Source organism: Trichosurus vulpecula, chromosome 8 (genome assembly GCF_011100635.1).
Source record: "Trichosurus vulpecula isolate mTriVul1 chromosome 8, mTriVul1.pri, whole genome shotgun sequence".
Classification (NCBI taxonomy): Eukaryota; Metazoa; Chordata; class Mammalia; order Diprotodontia; family Phalangeridae; genus Trichosurus; species Trichosurus vulpecula.
Window position 1 is genome coordinate 265,265,591 of NC_050580.1, and position 25,070 is coordinate 265,290,660.

The following is a 25,070-nucleotide window of genomic DNA, read 5'->3' on the forward strand; positions in this document are numbered from 1 at the left end:
TTCCTCTTAAAAACTTCATTTCAAGGAAACTGCCCAGACCAGCCATGTTTTCATTCTCCTCTGCACGTTATGCCTGACTCTCTAACTTTTTCTACCATGCACCTAGCAAGGTTCCACAGTAAGCAATTATTTTAACACCACACAATTGCTCCAAAGATATAAAGAATATGAGATCTCATACTTTGTGTTTTTAATTTATTTTTTATTTTTTTGTCATAAATGTCATTTATTAAACATTTAAGTTTACAAATTAATGTGCACCAATTAGCAGTACCGATGTAGTTGGAGAGTATTGCGCCTTCTCCAAGTAGCAGGAGGAGAACCTCCAATGTTATGGTGGAATTTGTGACCCTTTCCAAGACCCTGGCTCTTTCGGCCAGCTGAGTTAAGCCCCCGCATCTCTCTACGTTTGTGCACTGGCTTGGTGATCCATTGAGTGTCGGGGTTTCTCGTCTGATAGCTTTATGGCATGGGTCAATAAGAATAATCTCAAAGAATTTGTAGGTTGAATCTTCACCCACCCAGTATGAGTTCAAGACTCTTAGGGCCCCACAGTGGCGGCCAGCATGTTCTTCTGCTACAGACTGAAGGCTCCTGGCAAACTTCAGCTGATTGACGCCATGATGAACGGGTTTACCATAGGTTGCACCCTTGGGAACTGACGCTTTCGAGCACCATGGCGAACTCGGATACGGTAGATGACATAACCTTGCTTGGCCTTGTAACACAGCCTGCGGGCTTTGTCGGGTCTGGTGGGCCAGGGCATGCGGTGCAGCGTGGATAGCTGGCGGTACTGCCAGCAGCGCACATGCAGCAGGAACGGCATGACATCCGACTGCTTCCTCCTCCACAGCTCCTGAATGTACTTGTAGGCCCCCACACCAGCTCATGCCTAGCCTGCCTGATGGCTGCCGCCAACCGGAAAGCTGGTTTTTTTTTTAAGGCATCTGCTTCATAGAGCAAAATTCTGTACATCTGTACATCAAGATTATTCGACATTCCTTTAAAGAGATAATAAAAGAGATGGATGGCTTTGTCTAACAGCACTTTGATCATTCGCATTAGGTGCGGTGTAGACTTGGGTTTCTGCTATTTTCATTGAGAAGATTCAATAGAGAGACCAGTTTGAAAAAGGGATTCCTCATGGAGGGTGAGGGCCTCCAGATGCTCCTGCAGGCCAATGACATTGTGTGGTGGCTTAAAGCCCCAGAACATTGAAAAGCCTCTTGGGAGAGACCTCCAAATAATCAAAAGGGTTTGACCTAACCACCATACACAACAGGAAAACCAAAAGGAATAGCTGTTGTTCAGATTTATGACATATAGTGAGATAAATGATAAAACCTGTTAAATGCTATGTGTGTGTGTGTGTGTGTGTGTGTGTGTGTGTGTGTGTGTGTGTGGAGAGAGAGAGAGAGAGAGAATCTGTCATTGAAGATGCCTTTGATGTATGTGTAGATTTTTTTAATGGATATAGATGGGAAAGTAGGAATACAGATCTGTAGCTTTTTGATTTTCTCTGTTTTCCTTTTCAGTATTAATAAAGTCCAATATTTTTCCTACATTTTTCATATATCTTCTTTTTCTTCAGCTACCTTGTGAATGGATCCCTCAACACCCTTACAATTTTGTCACTTCCAACACAGATCACCTTTATTTACACTTAGTCTAATCCAGCAGTTTTTCCAAGCTTTGTTTTTTTTTAATTTTTCAATTATTTTGTTATTTAATATTTTAGTTTTCAACATTGATTTCCACAAGATTTTGAGTTACAAATTTTCTCCCCATTTCTACCCTCCCCCCGACTCCAAGATGACATATATTCTGATTGCCCCAGTCCCCAGTCATCCCTCTCTTCTGTCACCCCACCCCCCCCCCATCGCTGTTCCCCTTACTTTCTTGTAGGGCAGGATAGATTTCTATGCCCAATTCCCTATATATCTCATTTCCCAGTTGCATGCAAAAACATCTTTTTTTTGAGCATCTGCTTTTAAAATTTTGAGTTCCAAATTCCCTCCCCTCTTCCCTTCCCACCCACCCTCCCTAAGAAGGCAAGCAATTCAACATAGGCCACACATGTATCATTATGTAAAACATTTCCACAATACTCATGTGAAAGACTAACTATATTTCCCTCCATCCTATCCTGTCCCCCTTTATTCAATTTTCTTTCTTGACCCTGTCCCTTTTCAAAAGTGTTTGCTTTTGATTACTTCCTCCCCCTATCTGCCCTCCCTTCTATCATCGCCCCTTTTTATCTCCTTCCCCCTACTTTCCTGTGGGGTAAGATACCCAATTGAGTGTGTATGTTATTCCCTCCTCAAGTCAAATCCTATGAGAGCGAAATTCACTCATTCCCCCTCACTACCCCCTCTTCCCTTCCAACAGAACTGCTTTTTCTTGCCACTTTTATGTGAGATAATTTGTCCCATTCTATCTTTCCCTTTCTCCCTCTCTCAATATATTCCTCTCTCACCCCTTAATTTTATTTTATTTATTTAGATATCATCCCTTCATCTTCAACTCACTCTGTGCCCTCTCTCTCTCTCTCTCTCTATATATATATATATATGTGTGTGTGTGTGTGTGTGTGTGTGTGTGTGTGTGTGTGTGTGTGTATTTCCTTCAACTACCCTAATTCTGAGAAAAGTCTCATGAATTACACACATCATCTTTCCATGTAGGAATGTAAACAAAACAATTCAACTTTACTAAGTCCGTTATGATTTCTCTTTCTTGTTTACCTTTCCATGCTTCTCTTGATTCTTGTGTTTGAAAGTCAAATTTTCTATTCAGTTCTGGTCTTTTTATTGAGAAAGCTTGAAAGTCCTCTATTTTATTGAAAATCCATATTTTGCCTTGGAGCATTATACTCTTTTGCTGGGTAGGTGATTCTTGGTTTTAATCCTAGCTCCTTTGACCTCCAGAATATCATATTCCAAGCCCTTTGATCCTTTAATGTAGAAGCTGCTAGATCTTATGTTATCCTGATTGTGTTTCTACAATACTCAAATTGTTTCTTTCTGGCTGCTTGCAGCATTTTCTCCTTGACCTGAGAACTCTGGAATTTGGCGACAATATTCCTAGGAGTTTTCTTTTTGGGATCTTTTTCAAGAGGTGATCGCTGGATTCTTTCAGTCTCTGTTTTTCCCTCTAGTTCTAGAATATCAGGGCAGTTTTCCTTGATAATTTCTTGAAAGATGATGTCTAGGCTTTTTTTGATCATGGCTTTCAGGTAGTCCAATAATTTTTAAATTATCTCTCCTCGATCTATTCTCCAGGTCAGTGGTTTTTCCAATGAGGTATTTCACATTGTCTTCCATTTTTTCGTTCCTTTGGCTCTGTTTTACAATATCTTGCTTTCTCAAAAAGTCACTAGCTTCCACTTGCTCCAATCTAATTTTTAAGGTGGTATTTTCTTCAGTGGTCTTTTGGACCTCTTTTTCCATTTGGGTAATTCTGTCTTTCAAGGCATTCTTCTCCTCATTGGCTTTTTGGAGTTGTTTTGACATTTGGGTTAGTCTATTTTTAAGGCATTTTTTCCTTCAGTATTTTTGGGTCTCCTTTAGCAAGTCATTGACTTGTTTTTCATGGTTTTCTTGCATCACTCTCATTTCTCTTCCCAATTTTTCCCCTACTTCTCTGCTTTTCCAAATCCTTTCTGAGCTCTTCCATGGCCTGAGACCAATTCATATTTTTCTTGGAGGCTTTTGATGTAGGTTCTTTGACTTTGTTGACTTCTTCTGGCTGTATGTTTTGATCATCTTTGTCACCAAAAACAGATTCCAGAGTCTGAGTCTGAGTCTGTGTCCATTTTCACTGCCTGGCCACATTCCCAGCCAACTACTTGACCTTTGAGCTTTTTATCAGTGTATGACTGCTCGTAGAGAGTGCTTTGTCCCAATCTTGAGGGGCTGTGCTGCTCTTTTCAGAGCTACTTCTGCACAGCAAGCTCTGCCACACCAGCGCTCCTCCTCCCCCAAGAACTGCCAACCAGGATTGCAGCCCAGATCCAAGCAGGGCAAAGCAAGTCCTGTACTTCTGCTCTGGTCTGCCACTTGATTCCTCCCACCATGTGAGCCAGGGACTCCAGAAGCAGCTGAAGCTAGAGCTCCAGAAGCAGCAGCAGGAACTTCCTGCTGCTCTTGCTGCTGCTGCTGCTGCTGCTGCCACCTCCACATCACCTCTGCCACCCCCAGGGCAGGAGCGGGACCACTCTCTAACCCGATCTAGTAGTTTAACCACTAACTTGCTCCATGGTCTTTGGCGTTTGTGGGTTGAGAAGTCTGGTAACTGCCATAGCTCAATGATTCATGGCCCTAAGGCCTGCTCTGGCCAACTCCTTGTCTGGTCTGTCCTGGCAGTGTTCTGCTCCCAGCACTGTGCAATAGACCCTTCCCAGCAACCATCCAGGCTTTCCTGACCTGGACCCTTCTTCCCTCTGCTATTTCGTGGGTTCCGCAGCTCTAGAATTTGTTCAGAGCTATTTTTTACAGGTGTTTGGAGGGATTTAGGGGAGAGCTTAAGCAAGTCCCTGCTTTCCAGCCACCATCTTGGCTCTGTCCGCCCAAGCTTTGTTTTTTTGGTGCCATTTCTAATGCTTCTACAGGCAGATCCAGAATTGTGACACTACAGCACAAGTGTGATACTTAATGGGAGAAAAAAAAATTGTTATAAAAATCTTTACAGATATTTTCCATTTCCTTCTGTTTCTTGTCCTCCTTCCATTTCGCATTCTTAAATGCCTTCAGAATGACTTTGCTTAATTGGGTCTCTTGCAAGGCTTTCTTTAAATGGTTTCTGCCCTTCACTGTTTCTCTTGGTGTTTTTCTAAAATGGTCATTGTTGTGGTGGTTGTTGTTGTTGTGTTGTTGTTGTTGTTGAGTCATGTCCAATTCTATGTGATCCCATGGACTTTTATCCTTAGTGTTTTCTTGGCAAAGATACTGGGGTGGTTTGCCGTTTCCTTCTCCAATGTGTCCCAGTTTCACAGAAGAGAAACTGAAGCAAAGAGGCATTAAGTGACTTGCCCAGGGTCACGCAACTAGTAAGTGTCTGAGGCCGGATTTTCACTCATATCTCCCTGACTATAGTCCCCATGCTCTATCCATTGTACAACCTAGCTGCCTTTATGAAGTTGGAGCATTTCGAACCTTCCATTGTCCTTTGTCCTTCTCTATAGGATTTTACAGATGAGTTTCTATTCTAAGCCATTGTGACTGGGGGCTGCCATACTGATCTTCTTGACAGGTAATGCAAGGGTTTGCTAAGGTGCTTTTTAGTCTTTTTATTCTCCTTGTGATGACAAATGACCTAGACGAGGGCTGCCCAAAATGTGGCCTGCAGTGTGATTTATACAGCCTGCCTACAAGCATAGAAATTTACATAAATGCTTTAGTAAACAAAGCCGTGCTACTGCAGAGCTCTCACTAAAATGGCAAATCAAAATATATTGTCTATCGTTTCGATAAAAACCTATGTTTGGACAGCCCTGGCCTAGATTGATTAGCCTTCTTATGAAATTATTGTTCGGAGTCCGTCCTTTCTTCCTTCCACATCCCATGTTCACGAACAATAACACTTTGTTTGAATAGGACAAGACTGAGTTGTTTTATTGCATACCATACTTTTTTCTCGATTGCATTATTTCTTCTAACTTTACCATCATTTTGTTCATTGTTTCAACAAGTCTGTGGTGTTGCCATACACATGGAGTTGATTCAGGAGTAACTCTTCCTTCAGTAAGGCATCTATTCCTGTCTGTTCAAATATTGTGTTTCATTTTTTGGCGAGGTTACTTACTGTCCCATGCGTTTTGAGTCTTTTGACGAAGAAAAGGTTCATCCAGCGGAGGTGTGAAGCTGTCTAGTCTACGAAGGTTTCACTTTTCCCATTCCTTATTCTTGGTCTATATTTTCCCATGTATTTTTTGTCATCCTCACTCCGCTGAGGATTGATCAAATCCCGAGTCAACGACACACAAACAAGAACCTATTCATTGCCTGCTATGTGTCAGGTACTGCGCTAGGCAAACAAAGAAAGACAAAGATAGTCCCTGTTTCTTGGTTTCACCAGCAGTTGTTAGTCTTTGGATACGGACGGAGTTAGAGTAGTGGAGGTGGCGTTTGGTCATTTCAGTCGCGTCCACCTCTTCGTGACCCCATTTTGGGTTTTCTTGGCGAAGATACTGCGGTGGTTTGCAATTTTATTCTCCAGTTCATTTTACGGATGAGGAAACTGAGGCAAATAGAGTTAAATGACTCACCCAGGGCCACACAGCTAGTAAATGTCTGAAGCAAGATTTGACTCCAGGCCCAGTGCTCCACCCACCGTGCCACTTTAGATACCCTAATTTTAGAGTACCAAGAGGTTAATTGAGTTTATAAATGGTTTAAAAATTGTGTGATTCTTAGGGCCCTCTGTCCCTATAGAAGTGGAAGAAGGTCTGAGGACTGAGAGTCCTTATATTTTGTTTGTTTGTTCCATAAGCTACCATGGCTAAAGAATTCATCATTAAGTGTTCAGCCGATTGCTCATGAGCCTCTGTATACCTAGCTAGACTGAGCCTTTAAAATAAGACTCATTCTATTGCTGAGATCGGAAAGTCTTCCAATGTCTCATTATAGATTGGAGGAGACTGGATCCTAAAAACCTACGGCATCAGAGTGCAATCTCTGTTGGTTTCTAAGTATTAGAAAGACCGTAAGTACCATCCTGGCATCAAATTCTCCCCCACCCCCTAGGATACAAAAAGGGGTGGGGAGAAAGGACACAGGTAAAGGCTCGGTGCGTACCTATTTAGTATGCTATAGAAGGGATTCTATATAGAAGGCTTAGACTAGATGGCTTCTTGTAGCAGCAGGGTGATGCAATGAATAGAGAGCCAGGCTTATCTTCCTGAGTTCAAATCCAGCCTCAGATACTAACTGTGTAACCCTCAATTTCTTCATCTCTAAAACGAGCTGGAGAAGGAAATGGCAAACCACTTCGGTGTCTTTGCCAAGAAATCCCCAAATGGGGTCACGAAAAGTTGGACACAACTGAAATAACTGAATAGCAAGAAATGGCTTCTGGCCCTCTAATTCAGATTTGGTGATTTTGTGACTCCAGTGCACAGGATTCTTTGTAAAATCTGAACAAGGAGGCACAGAGGAGTCTCAAGTTATATCAGCAGAGGAATTAAAAACCAATTAAATCATGACTCCATCAAAGCAAGTTCACTGGGGTTTGGGCTTTTTAGAACTCTAAAATATTCCATCATCCTAAGGATCCTATAACAACTACTTTTTCGCTTTTAAAGTAGGACACAAAACCATTTCTATTCTCCTTATTTTTTTTTCTTTTTGCAATTATCACCTATTTGAATTCTGGTAACACTTATTTCGTTAGCAATCCCATTCTGTTCCCCATTTAAAAAATAGCTGAGTGTAGTTTTTTCTTTCACCCACAGATAAAAGCAGCCATGATTTCATCTTCTTTAATATGAGGATATAGCTCAAATACCACAAGCACTGGTTAGTCTTGAAAGTTTTTGTTTCCTTATTGTTACAATTCAAAACTATTACAGGAGAAAATGTGCAATCCTCCAGTGGGCCCAGATGAATTTTTTGGAGGTCCACATTCTCTCATTTCATTGATACCCCACCTCAGGAGATCCCTCGCAAGGCCACCTCAGGGCCAACGATACCTGTGTTCACAGGTGCATGGATGAGGCATATGAATAAATGGAAGAGACTGGTAACCCCATGGGAAAAGCCAAAGATAATCCCAAATCCAACACGTAAGAGAGCAATAACCAAGCTCTGACAGGTGAAAAGATCTGTCTGCTGACTGAGGAACAATGAGAACAATAACCTCTCAGGACAACAAAGGAGCAGTGTAAAGTGTGTCCTTGAGCATTCTGGAGGGAATCTCGGAAGTTTCGCTCCCCCAGTTTCGCTCTTCCTCAGGGCTGTCCAAACATAGATAATCAAGTCTGTGTCTTTGGCCCAATTCTCTTCTTTCTATAAAGCCCTTCCTTTGATGACCTCATCTTCTATGAAGACTGTTTGGAGTGAATGGGATTATAGTGATAATCAATGAAGAGAAAACAGAATTACTTATAATTTTATGTTCATTTCTCCCAGTGAGGAGAATTATTATCTTGTCTGGGAAAAATATGACAAACATGGTTAACAAGAAATTAGAACCCAATACAAGCAGAGAGCTTTAAAAAAATTAAATCCTTTACTTCGTTTGATGGACTAAAGTGTTCAGGTTGTCAGGGCTGGATAAACAATCCAAGGGTATTGAAAGAACTTACAGATGTGATTACTAAATCTCTCTTTCTCTGTCTATCTCTCTCTGTCTCTATCTCTGTATGTCTATGTCTCTGCCTCTCTCTGCCCCTCCCCCACAATATACATACTTGTATGCCTTTTTCCCAACCTCTCTGGGATCTGGGAATAGAACTTTTTAATTAGACTCACCTGAAGTGCTCTACCCCTAACTCTGCCCTTATCTGTATCCTTCATAACACTTCCAGATTAGTCGTTCTAGAGCAAAACCTTCATCACTTTGCTCTTCTTCTGCTCAGGATGTCATAAGTAATAACTCTATATTTAAACAAGGTTTGAAAAACAGGATCTGGGTAAAATAATAGACACCACCCTAGGCCATCATCATTTCCTAAGAAATTTAACTGATATAAATCATTCACCACAACAAGAAAGCCAAAACAAACTAGAAACTGCCTTAAAATCTCCCTGCCAAGCAGAGAGTCCTGGCATCCACAGGCAACGCTGATTTCAAATGGAAACTTATATCAGAATTCTTATTGAGGAAGATGGATGAAGATTATATGTGATATCACTTCATAAAATAGCAAGTAGCAATGGTGAGTAAAATGGATTTACAGAAAGTTTGGCAAGAAGCTAATTAAGCCAGCTCATCCAGAAAGAATTTAAGTCTGAAACTTAGAAGAAGACAAAAATGAAAAATGGAAAAGATCTGTCAAGATTTTTATAACTATTTTCTCCAGTGCCAGTGGAGCTACTACATTTGGACTCCATAGCCCCTCGATATACCAAATGAGAAAGTAGAAATGGCACTAAATTAAACATTTTGTACATTATATTAGTGTATAAAACATTACTTTATATATTATATCAATACATAAAACAGTATACAGAGGCATGGAAAGACTTACAAACTGATGAAGTAAACAAACCCAGGAAAATAATATACATAATGATTAGTACAGTATAAGCAGAAAGAGTAAGAACAACAAGTCAAAATTAAACAGTGTATAATTATAACCAAGCATGACCTTAAAGACAAGAAATAAGAAGATTCTTCCCTCCCTTCTTTGTAGTGGTGAGAGGAAGAAGATGGTCTGTATATGCAGAACTATTGGACTTCGCTGGTGTATTCATTAGTTTTACTGAACTTTTTTTTTTTTGCTCTCCTAGTCTTTGCTATAAAGGACAGCTCTCTGGGTAGAGGAAGAGAAGGGATTTATTAGGAAATGAAGGCCATATAATAACAAAGGAGTCAATAAAAATAACAAAAATCAGTATTTTCCCATTAGGTTGCATGGCAGAGTCATGAAATACCAAAATCTCTGATGCATTAAATTTGCTGGTGTAGTAGCAATTTAGATTTGAAGATCTTTCCCACCCATTAATAGGCCACGTGACCTGCTTATGTCACAGGAAGCCTAAGTCACATATAGTAAGAGGAGCTTCATGATAGGAAAAGGAAGTTATGTCACAGGAAATGCAGAGAGAGAGAGAGAGAGAGAGAGAGAGAGAGAGAGAGAGCTGTTATGGCTGCTAATGACCATCGTGATAGAGCTGAACAGGCTGACTTAGCTGTACTGCGAATTTTTTTTTGGGGGGGGAAGATCCCAGCAGGGGGTTGGAGAGGTTTTGGGATGGCAAGGCTCCATGGTGTGATATTGTGTTTTAAGTTCCTTGCTGTTATGATAAAGTGGGCTGACTGGTTGTGGGAGCTGAACATTTGGTTATGGGATATGGTTATCTGGGTCTGAGTAAATGTTTTACTTCTTCTACCTTCTCTATGTACAGTCTCTTATACTTTGCGATACAGAACTACATGGGCATATTCATGATTACCATTGATGTTGTGTTTATTGCCTTACTGATACACCTGATCACCTGAGAGGCAATGAAGGGAGATATATATGATGGGCATGTGTTGGCCGTATGTTTTCAGGCAAAAAAAAATAAGCAGGAGAAACAGCATAAAGATAGTGTCAGAGAGCACTGGAAAAGAAGATAGGCCAGGTGAGCAACAAGAGTCAAAGATACCAGTGGACAGCTCAATGTTCTCTCTATTACCACCTAAATAAAGTCAAGAGAGATAGAGGAAGGCCCGCAGAATGTTGAGTAGAGCCTTTGTTGGAAAAAGTGTGGGAATACGTGAACAAGAGTCGCACTCTTGGAGAAGATGCCAAGGCTAAGCTGTGTGTAATCTGTGCCATTGGAAGGGGCACTCTCAACCACAAGATCACAGATCCATCCATCCATATGTTGAAGAATTTGTGCCACAGAAATAAGCAGCACTTTCTAATCCATTGACCTACTCTATACCTATGACTTAGCACCTGATTACGGCAGAAGGTCGCAGGATCATAGACTCAGATCTGGAAGAAACCTTAGTGGTCACATGTTCCTCCTTCTATAGATGAGGAAATTAAAGCCCAGAAAGATTAATTGGTCTGCCCAAAATCATATGGGTAGTAAGAGATAGAGGCAGGATTTGAAGCCAAGTCCTTTTACTCCAGTGTTCTTCCCACACTATACGGCACTATCTTCTGTAAGAATGTAATGGTAATCTTCACATTGTCTTCACTAATTTTTATGTTTCATCATCTTGTTTCACGTGGCAATAACCATCCCTCATGCTCTTTTTGTACCCCAACGTGCCAAACATGTAGGAGGTGCAGAGGAGAGAATGTTGGACCGGGATTCAAATCTGACCTTTCACACTTAATAGCCGGGCAGGCAAGTTACTCAACTTCTGCCCATCTCAGCTTTCCCACGTGTAAAATGGTGATAATAAAAGCACCCACGCTCCAGGGTTGTTGTGAGGGTAAAAGGAGACAAAAGGTATAAAAGTATTGGCAGTTTGCTAATACTTCTGTGTTTTTGTACTTTCCTATATAAAGCATTTGCAATCCTTCAAGTATAAATGTTAGCTATCATTACGTCAGTGCCCAAAATAAACACTTGTTTGTTTGTTATCAAATGGTCTACCTGTCTTTGAGATTCTTTATGCCTTGTGGCTCAGATTTACTTCCTTTGTTGCTTTTGTTTCTTGAGAGATAAAAGTGATCATCCCAAGAGAGGATCATAGGATCAAAGATTTAGAACTTAAAGTGACCTGAGGAGTCCTCTACTCCAAGCCCCACATTTTGCAAATGAGGATGAGTGGAATGCTGAAATAGTGAAGCCCGCTCAGTATGGTATTGAATAGAATACTGAAATAGTGAAGCTCCCCCCAACTTGGGAAAAGACCTTACCTCTCCTACCATCCACCCCCACCCTGTACCTCTTCTATATTTTTAGAAACTGCTCTGCTGAGAAAGTAGAGATAAGAAATTACATCAGTAGACAGACACCTGCAAAGTCCTGTTTATCTAGCCTTTACTCCCTTTTTGCTGAATACCAGTCTCTGGTCTCATGCCTGCCTTTTTGTTCTTTGCTCTCTGTTGCTGGGAAAAGATTCTGCATTTAGAGTGTGAGCTCCAAACCCAGTCCATGGGAAGAGGAGCCAGTAGGGGGTGGGGGAACTCTGTGTTAGGGTCTATATAACTTGCTTTGAGCTGTATCACACACACACACACACACACACACACACACACACACACACACACACATGCTGGCATCATCTTGGGCCACGCTGGGGTGTGCCCTTTCTCATAAGAAAGTAAGAAACTCCTTTTTGCCTTTTCTCAAGAACAGTCTCTGTCTATTCTTAATGTGAGTGGTGGTCTCTGACCGGTGCAAGGAAAATGAAACTCAGAATTTAATTGACTTGCCCAAGGTCACAGACAGAAAAAGCATCTTCTATTTTTCAATGCCTTTCACAGTGATTTTCCATACCTTAAATCCCAAAGAATAATCCAGATGATCAGTACTTTGTCTCTCTCCTTAGATTATAATCTCCTCAAATATAGAGACCTTGCTAGACTTATCCTATATTCTGTACCCTGCCCAGCCTAATCTGGAGCCCACAAGCAATCAAACAATATCCATTAATTGGTTGATCTTATATGAGAACTTTATTTTTCAAATGTGGCAAAGATATTTCTTTTCCCCAAGACAGACAGATGAACTCATGTTGCAGTGGTGGTGGTGGTGTTTTTAACAAAAGCCTTCTTAAGCACAGGCCCCAGCTAGCCTGGTTGAGGAAGAAGCAACATCCATATTTATCCTTACTATTTCAGAATGACAGCCAGCCCTCCTGCTCACCTCACATTGGGCCATCAGCAGTGGATTCTGACCCAGTTCCCCATTTCAGATGGCCAAAAGGAAGGGAGGAGAGACCTCACTCAGCCTTTGGATCGTCCAGCCAGCATTCACTCAGCACTGAAACCTGTCAGACTGTGACACTGCTCCAGGCTGTTGTTTTGACATTAACTTGACACATTCACATGTCACCCTCATTGTGTGAACTCCTACTCAGTGTTTTGTAATAACAGCAAAGGCATCAATATTTAAAAACAATCGAATGTATGTTTGTTTTAAAAAGGCAGTTGAACTGCAAGCATTTACAAAATTCTATGTGGATTTGTCTTTTAATTTTTAATTTTAATTTTTTTTTTAAAAAATGAATCATTAGTATTAAAATGCCTCATTTGCACTGATTAATCTACAAAAGGGGTCAGCAACTTTGATGGTTCTGGGATTCTCTTTCCGTATTTACAAAGTTGTAATCCAACCTGAGTTACTTCACTCTTTTTTAGTTTAGTTCTTCCCTCTAGCTAATAAATGGCTGAGACAGAATTTGTGTTTGGGCCTTCTCTGACTCAAGAGGTAGACAGACACAAGCTGTGAGCAGACCGAGCTGTCTGAAAGGGGACCCAGCTAGTTGGGTAACTCAGCTCTTCTTCTCCCTCTCCTTGTCCCTCTCCCTCTCCTTCTCCTTCTCCTCTCCAAAGGAAGGTGAATGTTGATGGCCAAAAGCTGCCCAGTTGGGGTTTACTGGCTAGATGTCTTTCTCTATTTCTTTTTCTTTCTTTCTTCTTCTTTCTTTCTTTTCTCTCTTTCTTTTTTTTCTTTTCTTTCACAAAACCTTTAACTCAGTTCTCTCTCTGAAGCTCATACATTGGACCACAATAGGTCCCTGCCCAAGCTCCACTTGCTGGCTGTATTTCGGGCCCTCCTGCCTTAAAATGAATGTCAATGGTAACTGTTTCCCTTTGGAACAGCAACCCTGAGGGTGTTCCCCTCCCAACTTGATTTTTTTTTCTCTTTTTTCTAATTAAAGGGGCCATTCCTTGACTCACTTCTTAAAGAGGCCTATGCACTGAGTACACGAAAAGGCCTTAACCTAAAAGAGCCAGGGTCTCCCATTGTATCCTGGGTCATCTCCACTCGTCCTGGTGAATATCAGGCCACTGGACCCAGATGGCTCTGGAGGAGAAAGTGAGGCTGGTTGAACTTGCACAGTCCTGCCTCACTCAAATCAAAGTCAACTGCAAGTCATGTCATCATTTCTCTGATGTCATGGCCGTCTTCAGAAACAAAGGACAAACACAACACAACCAGTAGTAAGCATGGTATGATGTAGAGATCACTGCATTTGGAGTCAGAATGACCTGGATTCAAATTCCTGATAATTATTAGTGGCGTGACCTTGGGCGAGTCAGGTCACCTCTCCGGAATTCATTTGCCTCATCTGTAATATCAAGGGGTTAGGCTCAATGACCTCTAGGCCCTCAAATGCAGCCCTTTGAGTGACGCCAAACTTCACAGAACAAACCCCTTAATAAAAGGATTTGTTCTGTAAAACCTGGACTCAGTCAAGGACCTAGAAAGCCACATGTGGCCTCGATCTGTGACTCCAAGCCCAGTGCTCCGTCCCTGCTGCCACCTGGATGAACGGTATGAGCACATCCAACAGTGAAAACGCTGTGCTCACTGCAGTATGTAAATAAGCAATCACCACACTTACGTGTCTTGGGTTTCACTTTAATTCAGCAGCACAACAAGGATATGCCCACCAGAGGTGGTTGTGGTTCAGCTGTTTCCGTCACATCCAAGTGTTCATGGTCCCATTCGGGGTTCTCTTGGCAAAGATACTGGAGTGTCTGCCATTTCCTTCTCTGGATCACTTTAGGGGCTCAGCCCATAGGTGTTTTGACATTGCTGTCCTCTTCTGAGCTTGTGCCTTGATCTTCCATGGCAGCATATTAACTTTCTCTGGTCAGATTCTTTTTGTTTGTTTTTTGCTCATCTCTTCCAGCCTTATTCCTTTCAATTTTGAACTCTGTTCCTGGGGTGGATGGGGTGCTGTCCCAGGCTTCTTTGCCAAGGGCTGTAGACCCTGCCTGTTTATGTACTGCTGCACTGGTGTTGCCCTGAAGTCCATGGGGTACCCTCATATCTGGTGCTGCACTGAAGGGGTGGGTTGGGGGGTGCCTGGTGTTGCTGGAGACTGTAGGGGTCTGGCAGTTCACCTGGTACTGAGCTGGGGTCCCAGTGCTGGTGTCTGCCCACGTGCTGTGGCACCTGTGGGCTCTTAGAGTTGGTATATGCCTGTTCTCCCGGGTCCATGCTGAAGCAAGTGGCCGGTCCTGGCACTGGCATCTGCCTGTTCATCTGGCTATTCTGGGTCCTGGCACTGGTATCTGCCTATTTGCTTAGGCATGTTCAGGGTGGAGGGGTGCTGGGACATGTGGGTGGGTCTCAGGCTGGTGTCTGCCTATTTGCAGGGACCTACACTGAAGCACGTGACAGGTACCAGCACTGGCGTCTGCCCCTTCACTTAACTATGCTGAGGCATGTGGGGGAGTCCTGGTGTTGACATTTGCCTGCTCCTCCACTGCACTAGGGCTCATGACCTCCCTCTGGGGGTGGGGCTTCCTGCTGACTTGCCAAGAAGTTTACAGTCATGGATTGTACTCTCCTTTTACCCAAGTGAGATAGACCTTTCCTGCTGACCTTCCAAGTTTCTTGGGCTTAAAGATTGCTTCACCCCATCTTTTTGTTGGCTCTGCTCTTCCAGGATTCATTTTAGAGGGCTCTTTTATGGTTGTTTGGAGGTGAATACAGGAGAGTTAAGATGATTTCCTGCTTACTCTGCCTTTTAAGTTCTTGGAACTCCAGCTGATTTTACAGATGAGGAAACTGAGGCAAACAGGATTAAGCTATTTGTCCAGGGTCACACAACTAGTAAATATCTGAGGTTGAATTTGAACTTTGGTCTTTCTGACTTCATATCTGACACCATAGCTAGCTGTTCCTAATTGAGATCCTTTCATTGCATATAATCAATATTCAAATGAAACCTGGAACACAGACTTCTATTCTGATTCAGTAATATCATACGTGCATGGGGGGGATTCACCAAATTGACCTTTCAAATAAAGAGTGCCCGTTATATTTTGGGATAACATAATACGTACTTTGATATAAACTTTCCATTCTTTATCATTTATATAATTTCAAAAATTTCCTTCAGTGCTTCAGAATTTGACAACGTTCTCTTCGAACAGGAGAAGGCTTGGTGGTACCAAAGTTGAGATTTAAATAAAAGAATGACGACTGTATATTGCTGTCCATTCATACTAAATAAACATTCTATTGTATCAGTAAATAGCACATTCATTATGGAGCATCACTAAAGCAATCACATGAGCATTGGCAACTCATGCACCTCATTTTGGAAGGCATCCATCTAAGGAGGACGGTGCTTTTAAGCTAGCTTAACAATTTTAATAGCAGTTAGTCTATGTGTGTTATGCAGATGGGGCAAGGTGGACTTTTGCCTCCCCATACTGTTTTTTTACCCTTTCAATTTTTTAACTCTTTCCTGTTGCATCACTTAAACAAGTCACTAATACACTTTTGTGGTATTTCAACTAACATATCTAGGCTAAGGTAGAAGAAAAGAGATTTCAAAATTGCAAGGCAAACCCAGTATAGGGGTCTGGCATAGTTGAAAGAACACTAGACACGGAGTCAAGACGGATCTGGTTTTGAGACCGAGCTGATATTTCTCTGATACTTTGATATGCTTCCGTGTGTTTCCCTCAATAAGTCATTTAATATCTAAGGGTCTCAGCTTCCTTAGCTGTGAAATGAAGATGATGATACAGGTACTATCTACCCCACAAAGTTTGAATGGAGAGGATCATGGGAATTAAACTGCAGAATTTTGATTACTGTTGCTGTTCAGTACTTTCAGTCATGTCCAATCTTCATGACCCTATTTGGGGTTTTCTTGGCAAAGATACTAGAGTCATTTGCCATTTCTTTCTCTAGATAATTTTGATTACATGAAATTAAAAAGTTTTTGCACAAACAAAACAAATGTGGCCAGAATTAGAAGGAAAATGGAAAACTGGGAGGAGTGATTTCTAGCAAGTTTCTCTAATAAAGACCTCATTTCTCAAATATATAACAAACTGAGCCAAATTTGTAAAAAAAATACACACATATATGTACATATACATATGTACATATATTATATATATGTAAAATGTATGTATATAAAGCCATTCCCCAATTGATAAACAGTCAAAGGATATGAACAGCAGTTTTCAGAAGAAGAAATCAAACCTAACTATAGTTATATGAAAAAATGTTCTAAATGCAAATTAAAACACTTCTGAGGTACCACCTCACACCTATCAGATGGGCTAACATGACAGAAAAGGGAAATGGCAAATTCTTGAGGGGGTGTGGAAAAATTAGGACACTAGTGCACTGTTGGTAGACTCGTAAACTAGTCCAACCATTCTGGAGAACAATTTGGAACTATACTCAAAGGTGTATAAAACTGTGTATACCCTTTAACTCAGGAATACAACTAGTAGGTCTACATCCCAAAGAGAAAAAAGGGAAAAGGACTCATTTGTACAAAAATATTTATGGTAGCTTTTTTTGTGGTAGCAAAGAGTTGGAAATTGAGGAGATGCCTATCAATTGGGGAATAACTGAACATGTTGTGGCATATGATTTTGTCGGAATATTAGTGTGTTATAAGAAATGATTAGCAAAAAATAAATAAATTAAATAAATAATGATAAAAAAAGAAATGAGCAGAATGGTTTTAGGAAAACCTGAGGAGATGTATATGAACTGACTCAAAGTGAAGTGAGCAGAACCAGGAGAACATTGTACACAATAATAGGAATATTGTATGATGATCAACTGCGAATGACTTAGCTATTCTCAGAAATACAATAATCCAAGAAAATTCCAAACAGCTCATGAGGAAAAATTGTATACACCTCCAGAGAGAGAACTGAGGAGCTATAAGTGCAGACTGAAGCATATGTTTTTTGAACTTTATTTTTCTTGTTGGTTCATCTGTGTTTTCTTTTGTAACGTGGCTAATATGGAAATCGGTTTTGCATGACTTCACACGTACAAGCAATAACATATTCCTTGCCTTCTCAAGGACTGAGGGAGGACCAGAAGGAAGAGAGAGAATTTGGAGTTCAAAGTTTTAAAAAATAAATGTTAAAAAGTTTTCATATAACTGGGAAACATAATTACCCAATAAAATATATTTTAAAAAAAGCTTTAGCCCACAATCCTCAACTGGTGGGCTTACTTCTTTGTAATAGTTATTTAGTAGATACAATTGGCCAAAAGCAAAGATGTTTACTTAGCAATAGTAACACCGACACCTATAAAACATTTCCTTACGAACATGGTACGTAGTCTTCCATAAATAAATAAAGCAGTGAGACACACGCAGCTAACACATGTGGCCACGCTAACTCAAACCTCTGACATTACAGAGCCCAGATTTCCTTTCTCTCATGCAGTCCTCACACTGCTTCACTCTGGGCTCAGCATCTCTGCTGAACTTTCTACTCACCTAGGTTTTCTTCTTGTTAATTTCAAGTTCCAGGACTGTTTCTTCTCAAATCCATAATCAGCTCTCTTCTCTGCTGCCAGAGGCTTCATTCCTTGAAGTTACTTCTTGCCTTCACTGCTTCCCTTCTGTGGCTACATCTGTCCAGAGAAGGTGTCTCCACTTCCTGCCTTCTGGGCAAGTAACTCCATTGCAAAACTCCACGATAAATTAAGGGGTGGAGGTTGGGGTAGAGGGTGAGAGAGGTTAGCCAAGCAAAGAGATAGAAATTCCCCCCTGCCAAGAGGCGAAAAGTCATTCGAGCCCAGGGGCTGAGTTCTTTGCCTCCCAGGTCCTGCCTGGATTGCCTATGGATCTAGCAAGCTAGTTTGTTAAGGGCCACCAGGAAGTAGGGCCAACCTTCACTCAGCCAATGGCGAGGCTCCCTTTCAAATTCTATCAGTTTTTTTCATATTTCTTAAAGGGATGACCATATGTAGATGCGTCTTTTCACCTTTCGATAACTTCTAATCTGCCTCTTACTTTCTGTGATTATATAAAAAACTAAAAAGGTAGCAATGGCTAGGAACCAGTGACCCTCCTTACACTTGTATTATCTCATTTGATCCCTGACAACCCTGAACACAAATATTATTTTCCTGTTTTGAAGATGAAAAAACTAATACTCAGAGAGTTTAAATAAAAAATGTCAAAGTGTCCAAAGTGTCATACCTAGTTAGGAAAAGGAAGTCTCTGGGTCCCTTGTTCTTTCCCATATAGCATAACATGATGCAGCTAAAGCTTATTGGCCACGGGCTGCTGACCCCTAGCACGGTAGCCGTCACTACGCTCGATTCCTGAAGCTACACACTGAAGACCAGAGCTACAGAACGCCATCCACAGGTTTCTGCCATTTAATGTTCTGTTTGTGCCTTTATTGTAAAACACCAGGTTTGAGCTTGTCCGACTTGTCTGCTTTCAATAACTCATCATCTTTAAGAGCTGAAGTGCAGTACTCCTTCGTCTTGTTTGTATTTGGAAGCTCCTCGGCAGATTCCCTGCCTCCTCCCCAGCCTTCCCCTCCATTGTCGATAAAATCCCATGCAGTCGGGCCTCCTTGGAACATCAGTCCCAAGCAATTTCCGTCCTCCTCGGGGTCTGAGGTCATCATGCTCTACAGCACTTCTGGTTTTTTTCCTTGAGTGGGATGATTGCTGGCAGTTGAATTTTAAAACCCACATGTCAATTAAGGGACACGGGAGGAAGTCTCTGCATGAACCAGATCAACATATTACAGAGCCTGAAGCAAATAGCCCATTCCATTGTGGCGCTCTCCTCTATGCAGCACTGAGTGCATAATATTTACAAGGGAATATGCAGCCTTATTTCTTAGCAAAAGTAATAACTTACAGGAAGTCTATAACCTTTTAAATAATGCTTAAGTCCCCACTTCACTCCCACTTTTATGTTTTAATGTGTGTGTGTGTTTGTGTATGTTTGTCCTTCATTCTCAAAGAGGACCACGACATCAGGTAAATGATGAAACGACTTGCGGTTGACTTTGATTTGAGTGGGGAAGGGATGTTATAATATTAATTAGACACATGCATCTGTGATTCCAGAAGAGAAAACCATTGGGTAGAAACTGGGGGAGAGAGCTCTACTATCACCAAGGACACCCAGAAATAGAATGGTCTGTTCTGTGGGTTATTGAGTTCTCTATCACTGGAGATATTCAAACAGGCTGGAAAAACATTCTCATCAGATCTTCCATAGAGAGTATTCAAGCTCTGGACAAAAACTTGCATTATACAACTTCTAAGTTCCCTCAAAGTCATTATCATTCATTAAAAAAGAAACATTTCGACAAGCATTTCCTAAGCACCAAAACACTATACCTTTGCCCTCATGGTATTTACAATTTGGCTGGGGAGGGAGTGAAGAGACAGAAAAACAGATAACTGTAATACAAAATTCTGCATGATAAATGCACATAGAGAATGTGAAACAAAGTACTATGTGAGAGCCCTGGGTGAAAATTCTGACTGACAGGAATAATCATGGAAAGCTTAAATAAGATGGTAGTATTTGAGTTGGCCTTTAAAAGACAGGGAAGAATTCACAAAGTAAAGAAGGGAACCAAGGACAAGCAAGGCACAGGGAATGGTGTGAAGGAAATCATGGAGCCAAGAAAACACTGGCCCGTGTTTGGGGCCCAGAGAGCAGCCCACTTTAGTTGGAGCATAGAGTGGGTAAAGGAGAGCTTGAGAGACAGTTTAGTATATTGGGAGAAGCATTGGGTTTAATTCTTACCACCGATGTGACCTTGGACCTCCTTGGGATTTAACCTCCCTGTACCTCATTTTCTTTATATCTCCAATGAGGAGGGTTGAACTAGATAGCTTCAGAGATGCCTTCTGTCTCTCTCTGATCCTGCAGCACATCACTAGAAACATAAGGGAATGGCACATTGTGGCAGCCAAGAAGAGGAGGCAGAGGAATCTGAATTTTACTCTGTAAACAATAGAGGAGCCACTCAATATGTTTTAGCAGAAGAGACACACGGCCAGAACTCTGCATAAAGATTATTCTAACGGTGGCAGGAAAGACAGATTGGATAATGGGGAGAAGCAAAAGGCAGCTGCGGCACCATCCAGGTGGGTAGGAATTATAAGCTGCCCAGTGGTGGCGACAGCAGGAAGAAAGACAATCAGAATGAATGCGAAGCTATTGTACCGGCAGAACTACTGCACTTGATAACCTATTGGGTGTGGAATGGAGGGGAGAGAGAAAAGTCAGAGATATTCCCAGGGTTTTGAGTGTGGGAAGCTAGGTAAATAGTGAAACCAATGGTAGAAATGGTTGGAGTCAGAAGAAGGAGTAGGGTAAAGGAAAATATAATGAATTCAGTTTGGAACATGGAGAATTTTAAGTATTGCTAAGACATCAAGAAACCCCATAAGCATTTGGAGATGCAGGTCTGGAGTTCAAAAGAGATGTCGGGGCTAGTAACGAAGATTTGAAAGTCTTCTGTATAACCATAGTAGTTGAAGCCACAAAGAAATCTGCTTTCCAAGAGAGAAAGGTAGAGAGAGAAGAGCTGAGGTTTAGGATTAAGTTGTTGGGGAAAAGTAAGACTTCTTTTTGCCGTTCCCTTGGATGATCACTTAGGCTGCCCACACCTAACCTGTTGCTTCCAGGAGAGTGGTAGGACATGACTTCCCACCACTTGCATGAGCTCAGAGTCACCAATTATACATCTTCCAATGAGATGGAAGATCATTGGGCCCTCAATTTACTCTGCCAATATGCCCTCCAGACCCATAGGCACTGTCATATTACTGACAGCGCACCCTATGAAACCCCAGACCTTTCCTTGTGCCCTGCAAATGAACTGTTTCACATGTGTTGTCTCTCCCCAATTAAAGTCTGAGCTTCTTGAGAATGCAAACTGTCTCATTCTTTTCTACTGGTGCCCTCAGCACTTAACAGAGTGCTTAGCACATAGTAGGCACTTTTAATAATTTTTTTTTATTCAAGGACTCAGGAAGGGAGGACCAAAGGAGACAGAGAGTGTTTAGAAGCATAGGAAAACCAGGATAGCATGGTATACAATATCTGACAGGGGAGGAAGGAGGGAGTGGTCCAGATTATCAAGGTCACTAGCCTCAAGAGATGAAGAAGGAAAGGTAATTGGATTTTGTGATCAGGAGTTCATTGGTGACTTTTAAAAAAGGCTTTTCAACAGAGTGGTGGAAGTGAGCTTGTAGGGAGGCTAGAGGGAGAAAGGACAGTGAGAAAGTAGGGGTAGCAATAGGTATAATAGTGGACATATATAGCACTTTAAAGATTTCAAAGGGTTTTACCGTACACACATTTTCTCATTTGGTCCTTATAACCTCTCGACTAGATTATTTGAACAACTCTCTAACCGATCCTCCCACCTCATCTCTCCCTACTATAGAAGTAAGGCAAGATTCATGACCTTGAAGATGACCATGAACATGCCTGAATGGTGTGGAATTGTGAAGTATAAAAAGTTCTCTAGGTAGAAGGCAGAGGAAGCATAACGTTTATTTAGACAGGAGAGAATCCAATCCCAGGACCAGTAATTCCAATCTGATATAGCAGTAATTATATTCCAAAACCAGTAAGCCTGCCTCAATGCAGTAACAAGGAAATTATAACAAAGTATTATAGCAAGGAGCCAAGGCATCCTGTAACCTCTGCTCCCCTGCTAGGGCCTCCCTGTAAACAATCACCCAGGAATCCTAACTCTCCACTGACTACAAGTTCCTTGATCTCTGCCATCTCTCTTGATGCTGGCTCTCCCTCGATGTCTGCTGCCTCAGTATCTTCTTGATGAACGTCTTCTGAATCCTGCTGCTGTCAGTTCCACTGGCGCCAGTTCTGGGCACTCTTTTTATACAGTCCTAGCCAGCAGCTGATTGGCTAAAACTCAGGATTCTGATTGGCTGAATTCATGATTGACTAAAACTCAATGCATATACCATTGGCTCTGGTCTCAGCAACTCCCCTTAGGGCCCTGAGGGCTTCACGCCCACATTGGCTTAGCACCCAGTGAGTATAGGCTTTAGGCCTACTTACAGACAAAGACATAATCAGGCTTTCCCACCTAGGCCCGCCTGAGGCCTATTGAATGGGTAGGGAAGATCTTCAATCACATTAATAGTACCCCCACTCTGTCTTCTACAGTGATTTTCCTTAAGTACAGATAGTGCACCTGTCATGCCCTTCTATCACCTCTAGGATAAAGTGTTAACTCCTCTATTTAGCTTTTTAAACCTCCACAATCTAGCCCCAGCCTCATGCCACCTTCCTGCCCCACACATGCTCTGTGATCCAGCCAAAATGCCTTCTCTTTCTCCATATCCATCCAGTGCCTTCCTCTCTCTGCCTCATTCCCAGCTGTTAGTGCTCTCCCTGCCTAACTACCTTATATTTGTTTTCTTTGTGTTTATTCTGCTAATACTCCTATAAGTACTTATTTCCTTATTGGAATATATATAATATACATCATGTGTGAGGGGGAGAGAGATGGAGAGAGATGGAGAGAGACAGAGACAGAGAGACAGGGAGAGAGAGACAGAGATAGACAGAGAGAGAGACACACACACAGAGATAGAGAGACACAGAGAGAGAGAGACAGAGACAGAGAGAGAGAGACAGAGAGGAGAGAGAGAGAGAGAGAGAGAGAGAGAGAGAGAGACAATAAGCTCCTTATGATTGAAATTGCTTCCTTCTTTTGTATGTGTGTCCCCAGAGCCTAGCACAGTGCCTGGCACACAGTAAGTACTCAATAAGTAATTACGGATTGACCGATGGTCACAACAACCCTGTGAAGTAGGTGCTGCTATTATCTTCCCCATTTTACAGACGAAGAAGCTGAGGCCAAGAGAGAGAAAGTGATTTGTGCAGGGTCAAAAAGCTCATTATAGTATGAGTTGAGATACAAACTCAGGTCAGGAAGTCTACCAGTCTTCAAGTCAGGCTCCATATCTATCCATCAAGGGGTACTGTTTATCGATTTTGCTTCTGGAGGGATGAAAGAAATATGATAGGAGTGGGATGGGATAGAATAGGCAATCCAAGGTTTTTGTTTTGTTTTGTTTTGTTTTTGCCTGGAGAAACTCCATCATGTTTTTAAACTCAGCAAATAAGCCATTTTGACTATTATAAATACCCAAATTAACTACACAGGACGTATGAAGGAAGATGCTATCTGCAACCAGAGAAAGAAAGAAATAGACGTATGTATAGAATGACTTTACATATATATATATAGGTATGTATAGGTATGTGTGTGTGTATATATATATACATATATATAGGTATGTATTTATTTGTGTCTAATGGTAGCCATCTCTAGGGCAAGGGAGGAGGGAGAAAAAAAAGGAAAAAAGAAACTTACACGGTAAATATTATATACTTAAAATTTAGCAAGTTGTACATAACAGGTTTGCAGTTTCAGGTATAATCAACTTTTTTATTGTATATGGAAATGCTTATTTTATTCCACAAATGAAAAATAAAATTAATTAAAAATAAATTTAAAGAAGAAAAAAAAGAAAATACATGAGTGACACTGGGAAGGAAGATATACTAGAGAGCTGCTAAGGTTCCCTATAATTTAACCATCTATGATTCCAGTAGTATCAGCTTGAACTGTGTGACCCTGGGCAAATTAGTTAGCCTCAGTTTCCTGACCTGTAAAATGGGAATGATGATACTTTACCTACCTCGCTGAGCTTTTGTGAACTATAAAACAATAAATCTTTGTGAGCTCTTGAAAAGAAAAAGAAAATACATGAGTGAGAGAATATGGAAGAAAGTCCTAGAGAAGGTAGGATAGAAAGTGACTAAGGATTCAGGTAAAAGGATGGACACTAGTGGCAAGGAGAGATATATCTTCTTTGACTAGAGAGAAGATGGCAGCAAAGGACGAAGAGGAGTCGTTAACATCGATGTAGCCACTTTTCAAGGCTATGATACCGATCTTCTTGAGCTAATATTCATTACAGAAAACCTGACAAGTCAACCAAGATGACTTCCACCAGTGACAACAATGAACCTCACCAACAGAGCTGTCGACATTCAGAACACTAACTCCAAAACGCAAGGCAAACCAGGGATGTTGGCACTGTCACAGAGTGAAAACATGTCTATCTCCTTCGTAATCAGGTTGACAGTATGAAAGCTTTTATCCCAAAAGGCTACACACCCTGAAAACACAGGCCATGAGAGGAACTAAGGGAACGGCTAGTCTCTGATTTCGTTTCAGTGCAATACGGGTTGACTTGCATCGTATCGATATCTGCTCTAGGCGTTAAACTGGCCCCCTCCAAAGAAAAATCATGGCAGAATCATTTTTTCATCTTTGCAGCATTAGGACCTTTTTGGTTTCCGAAATGAGTTAGGTATCCCACTTAATTTATTGTTATTGTGTTGTTATTATCTCTTCATGGGGATAGAGAAGCAGGGGGTGGCATAGACGTAAAAAGCAAAAATGGAGA

The 25,070-nt window shown here is 41.4% G+C and overlaps 1 pseudogene; it reads right to left on the reverse strand.

The window, feature by feature from the left end:
• Nucleotides 1-264: 264 nt before the first annotated feature.
• LOC118829926 lies at nt 265-14,783 on the reverse strand (annotated as a pseudogene).
• Nucleotides 14,784-25,070: the final 10,287 nt, after the last annotated feature.